This window comes from Symsagittifera roscoffensis, chromosome 9, assembly GCF_963678635.1.
Source record: "Symsagittifera roscoffensis chromosome 9, txSymRosc1.1, whole genome shotgun sequence".
NCBI classification, from domain to species: domain Eukaryota; kingdom Metazoa; phylum Xenacoelomorpha; order Acoela; family Convolutidae; genus Symsagittifera; species Symsagittifera roscoffensis.
Genome location: NC_087070.1, coordinates 10,621,240 through 10,627,704, shown reverse-complemented (window position 1 = coordinate 10,627,704; position 6,465 = coordinate 10,621,240).

Genomic DNA, 6,465 nt, shown 5'->3' with positions numbered 1-6,465 from the left:
CCTACAAAAACTTATCAGTTTTTACCGTCTGCACTAAGTTTTGTATCGTAGTGAATTCTTTCTCGTATAAGCCGAGTAAAAAAGATGTTGATGCGACGTGAAACATTATCAGCGAGAAAATTGAAATAATCAGTTTGACAATTCTTCTAAACTCATATGTTTCTTACAACTTCACGTTTTCTAAAAAACTTAGTGCGGATGATGAAAACTTGTAAGTGCTTCAAATTAAAAATTGATCTTTTCAGAGAGGGAAGCTTAGATCATTTGCTGCCTTCGGGTTTAATAGATTCAAAGTAAATTCTGTCCGACCTAGAGGTTGAAAATTGGCTTTCAGAGACTAAAAACCTGAATTTGCTTCAATTTGTGTAATGCTGCTCATTTTCAAAAAGATTACTCAAAATAGCGTGAATCTGAAGAAATTTTCTGCTGTAGAAAATTTTTTAAATCAAAATGACGCATTAAGATGAATAAACTGGTCGTCAGAGGAACTGATTCACCGTGAATCTAAGGTTTCAAACATTTGCACATTTTTGGACTCCGGCTGTAGAAAAGACAATTTGCGGATTCCGCTTACAATTTGAGGATTCCCCTTACAGTTGCGGATTCCGCGCCAGCTTAAGCTTACTGAACTCATGTATTATTATTTGATTATCGATTCCTCAAACTGGTTTCGGATTTCAAACATTTTGTTGCGGATTCCCCAAAGTTGCCTGTTTTTGAAGTGATTTTGAGCAACACAGTGTTTTAGCTATTTGTATGTGGAATCCAAAACAGCAGAGAAAATAAATAAAAATAGATATGTTGTGGATTCCGCGACAAATCTGATTTATGTTTGTTGCGGAATCCCCTTACAATCCACAAAATGCACAGTTTGGCCTCCTAATCAAGTAATCAATTAATATACACTGAAGCAAAAACGAAAGTTGGTATGAAAAAAAAAACGCTTAAAAAAGTTTTTTTTTTTTTCAATATCAAAAAATAGACTGTGAAAAAAAACACAGTGAGAAATTTAAATTAATTAATTACCTGCTGTTAAATATTACAATATGCTCCGACCATTATTTCAATGTCATTACTACAATATGCTCCGACCAATGATTGTGTGAACCCAAATCGTCGAAGCATGTTCTTAACGTAATCTTCGCATGTTCTTAACGTAAGTTTTAATCACAGTAACATTCGCTGTCGAAATTTTTTGTTCATAATTTAAATTTGTCACCGTTCATAAAAGCCAACTTTCTTTTGCATTATTGCCACACCAACTCGTTTTTTTTGCGCGCTTTAGAAAACATTAATCAAATATTTTAATAACTTAACTCAAGTGAAATCTTTTCTGAACATTTACTTTTTACTTTACCGCGCGAATCTGAGATCTTTTTTGCAATTGAAACTTTTTTGCAAGTTTGCAATAAACATCTTTCCTATAGCGACTATTACTTGCTTGTATTAATGCATCACCATAGTGAAAGACTTTTCTACAGCAGAAACTTTTGATCAAAAAATCAAAACGTAAATAAAATCTTTATTCAAAAAACATTGTTCCACCAAAAGTTATCGCTACAAAAGCACTGCAAAAATCAATGCTATTTCAGCACTTAAAATTGCTGTTAGGGTAAGAAATTCAAACACGCATTGCTAATTCAACGCTTAAAGCTTTCCCAGCTTTTAATCAATGCTTCTTCAGAAAATTTAAAGTTGCCACTTGATTGCTATTTGCTACACTAGAGGACCAAATTAAGCGAAAATTCAGTTTCTTAATCTCTGAAATCTTTGTAGTTTTGATTATCAGCAAAAATTTTACATAGACCAAGAGCAACTAATCGAAGGTACACTATGAAAATATCAATATTTAGTTTCAAAGATTTTCTATTGTAGTCCGGGTCTGAAACGCCAGAATTCCTCATCTGAATTAGGTTTTGCATCGTAATGAAGTCTTTCTCGATTGAGCTAAGTAGAATAGTTGTTCAAACGAGGTGAAACACTCTCAGCGACAAAATTGTCATATCAGCATGAAAATTTTACAAATTCTGTTATTTCCATCTCTTTCACGCGGATTGAAGTTTCTAGCGCAAATGAGGAAATCTGGCATTTTCAGGGTGTGATATCACTTAAATCTTATCTAAAAGTTGCTATAAAAATGTTGAATTATAATAGTAAGTAATTAAAATTTACATAAGAGAATCTATTCGATATGTTTGAGCAACTATAGTTTTCACAAGCTGTCAAAAGAGTGCTGCTTTTAGCACCATTGAGTTTAATCGTATCTCTAGACTTAATTGAACGGCCTCTGTCTTCACATAGCATAATAGAATAGCGGCCATGTTATCGTAGCCCTTAACACTTATTTGGTGGATATTTGACCTGCACCACACTTACCCCACTCGGAAAAACGTATGCAATTTCAATAACAATAAACAAAAAAAATGTTCTAAAAAGTTAAATTTTCAGTTATTTTTTCCCGGCGTTTGATCTGGTTTGTATACTGCAAACTTTGTTCTCCTCATTTTCCTACATGGAGATGGCCTCGACCCTGAAGAAGTAGGAAGATCTTCGTGCAAAATTGGTATCGTTGGTCTTTGCGACATCTCTTTTGACTTTTCTTTTACTGTCTTCACCGAATGCTTGAGGAGACTGCCGAAAAAATGTGTTTGTTAAATACTTCTCCCATATTGCCTATTGAAATAATTTGAGATTTTGCGTTAACCTATTTGAGGGAGTCTTTGTCGCAGTCTTTGCTGGAACTATGTGGTTCTCTCCCCGCTCTGTTGGATACTGGAATTTCGGCTTTGTCCGACGTCTTCTTTCTCGCGGCCTTTTAATTTGTTATTGAATTGTCGCCGTAACCTTTGAAGTGTCTTCAGATGTTTCTGCTCTGACCTTCGTTCCGCTGATATTTCCGTCGTCCTTGTTAGAGTGTTCAGATTCGTCTGGACTACTGGGATAATTGATATCGGGCACTCTTCTGCCTGCACATTTTGTCCAGCTTCTTGAATCCTTGGCTCATCACCTTCTGGAATCTCACTAGGTACTTTTTCAACCTCATGATTTGGTAAGCTACTCGATGATAGTGTTAGGTCTACCTATCCTCCGCTTGGTATATTGCGCAAAATAATAGGTGAAAAGGCGTAACACGACGCCAATGTTTGTGGTGGTTTCTTCCCAATCTTCGCCAGTGTTGCATATAATCTCATCGTTTTTTCCTACAACTGGCCCAGTTTCTTGAATAGTCCCGTCTTGTTCTCAGTATCTGATCCGTCTAATGAAGATGTTACCGCTGATACATATGTTCACGGACGTATTACTCTTGGCCTGCTCGGGTTGCTGGTAGGTTTTGATGCAGAAGTTTTGTTTGGAGTGCTCGCTGATGGCCTGTTTCAAGCTAAATCTGATTATTTTGATAAGGTGAATTTTTATTTAATTAATTTGTATATGATTTTTTCCGATCACCTTTCTTTTATCCATAAAATAGATAATATTTTGACGATTTTTCCATTAAAACCTAGAATAGAGGTTTTCCTGACTTCCTATCCAAAAATTTTCTGTACATCAACTCCTTCTCTGGATAGTGAATTGCATCGATTTCAAAGATTTTGACTTCGGTTTATGCACTATCATTTCATACTCAACTCTGAATCTTAAGGTTGATTCAAGTCACTCCTCAAACTCACTGCAAGTAACGGGTTCCTTTCCAAATTTTTCAGTGCAGTGACACTCTTTGTTTTTTCCGCCTACTTCTTGAACTTAAGTGGGGGTCTCTGCTGGTCTTTACTCGCCACTTTCAGTCTCCTCCTGGAATCCGCTGGCACTCTGATCTCCTCCGTTTTCAGCATCGACCTTTCAAGTATCTCCTGATCTCATTTTACAGAATTGATGAGTTAGTCTCTAAATGGTGACCATTCAGTATTAGGTTTACCTCCATAGTGAAGCTCAAACGGCAATTTTTTGAAAATATTAAACCGTGTGGTTCGGATATCTTCGGAAACAGTTTTAACTGCTGAAAAATTATTGTCAAACATCGGATCCATTTGCAATGTACTCTGTTTCCGTTTTATTTTCTGAATACACCATTCAAAGAGACCACAGTCGCGGTGATCTCCAACTGGGCGTAATATTTGATTTATCCCTTTTGATTTACAAAACTCAGCTAAAATGGCGTTTTTGAATAATGAGTACTGATTCGTCCTCAAATTCTGCAGAAATTTATGTTGACTGATAAATCGTTTAAAAACTTGATAATTTTTTTCATTCTTGAATTTCTGGATGTAAGAGCAGATGGATATTTTGAGAACCTGTTGATTGCGAATAATCTGAAAAGTTTTTTCCTCTTTGATCAAAAAAATTTCCTGCAAAGTCTAACTGATGTTCTTCATTTGGTCTGGAAAGGTTTCTCAAAGGGTCTGAAGACTAAAACGACCTATATGTTTTAAGGTTCGTACCAAATGCCGAACACGCTCTGCAAGACTAGCACACATTTCCATCGAATTGTTTTGTCCATCGTTTTCTGGAATTCCTTTGGCTTGTCTGTTAGGCCATAACAAAATTATAAACCTGTATGTGGCCGTAAACTCTCCGCACACGATTCTGCAGTTGCAGTGTTTGCTTACGAAATCATCTAATGGTAATTCAATGAATGCGTACTTTAGATTGAGGGAGATGAACCATACTTTGCCTTCTCATTTGGAAGTATTTAATTGGGCTGCTGAGTTCGGTAGTTCTAATGGATTTAAAATCTGAAATTGTTTCTGGTAAATTTGGTATTTCATAGGTTTCCTGTCCATCGCTAACTTTACCGGGTCATTTTTTTAGAGATGACGACTAAGGGAGACACGAAATAATCGCTTGTGCAATTATCTAGTTTCTGATGTGTCCCTCTTGAATCGTTTTTACTAAATTTCCCCTCCAACCGGAGCTTGCTTGTAGTTGAGTACCCTTCTCCCCTTTTTCCTGAATGAGAATTAATGGCGACTTGAATAATGTGGGCATTTTATGATTCTTAGAGGTGCCAAATCTTTGAAACATATTGCCAAATTTCCTGATAAAACATTCTTTCAACGGTGTGTTCTTTCTGATTCTTTTTCAAATTCCGATACATCGCTTATCGTGTTCAACGGAGGATTCAATTGGGTTGTAACTATGCCTAACTCTGGCTGGAGATCTAGTGCTAACAGAAACCTGGTCCTCTTCTCTGACATTAGGAAGCTTGTACCCTTGATTCTCCACCCGTTCGAGTATATGTCAATCACTAATGCTCCAAACGATTTGATCGGTTTTGATTTGTAATCCACATATACTGTTGTGATGGCTTTTTAATTTGAGGAAATGATATTTGAATTCGGATCTTTTGCTATTAAGGGGTTTGCTGTCCGTTCATTGACAAATAACGCGGGGCTTCCAGTATCTATTGTTGCACTGAATCATGATCCTTTCGTCCTCAAGGTAGTTCTGAACATTTACTTTTCCCAGTGTCTAATTTTATTATTCCCAGGTTCTTGAAAGTTTCCGTCTGGAAAAAAATTTCTGTGATTCTCAATACTGAATAATTTTCACCGCTGTCCGTGTCGATGAAGTGCAATCTTCTTCTTCTTGTTCTCGACCTTCTACTTTTGCTACCTGTGATCCGTTATAACACTTAGCGAAGTTGCCCTTTTCCCCGCATCCACGGCAAGTGACGCCTCGTGCTGGATACTTTGCTTTGTGTTCTGTTGTTAACTTGTTTCCACTGAAATTACACGGTTTAGATGAGCCAACAAAAAAATTGGTTCGCGATTTTGTATTAAATTTTCCCTTTACAAGTGCTCTCTTCATCCTGCTCTGTACGTTGTTTTTGGTTCGGATTGAAATGAGGGGTTCCCGCTTCTCCCTAAACTGATACGTGAAGTTAGCCGAGCTGTTTGATGTGGACGGATTCTGTTTTTGGAGGGTGTTGATTGTGACAAATCACTTTCCTGTAAAAGGCATAATTTATTGTATCGTCCACTGTTTCCGGGTTGTATATATAGTTTTCCCTGAATTTCTGATAACCGCACTTTGGCTACAAAAATTTCACGTATAACATCTTTTTCAATTTCCTCATTCCAACCGAATTTTGATGATTGCCCTGCTAATCTGAGATTAAAAAGAATCTAAACCTTCTCTGTCGCCGTGTGATGAGTTATATAGTTGCATCCTTTCGATGTTGTTGTTTTGCTTTTATTTGAAAAGCTGTTCGCAAGCGAGTAAAAAATCTGAATGTGACTAAATTGAGGTTGAAGTTTGCATATTTTGAAAGAGTCTCTTCTTCCTTTCGCTCCTCAAGGCAAAGAATAGGCGAGATTCGATTCTTGTTTCTGCCCGTAGACGTTTGGGGTTATTTTGGGTCCCTTTTTCCGCCTGTCTTCGTTTGTTTCGTTGAACGTCTGAACCGCTGCTTAGTTTCTCGCTATTCGTTTATCCGTCTTAGTTTGAGGTTCTGTTGGCGGAATAGTT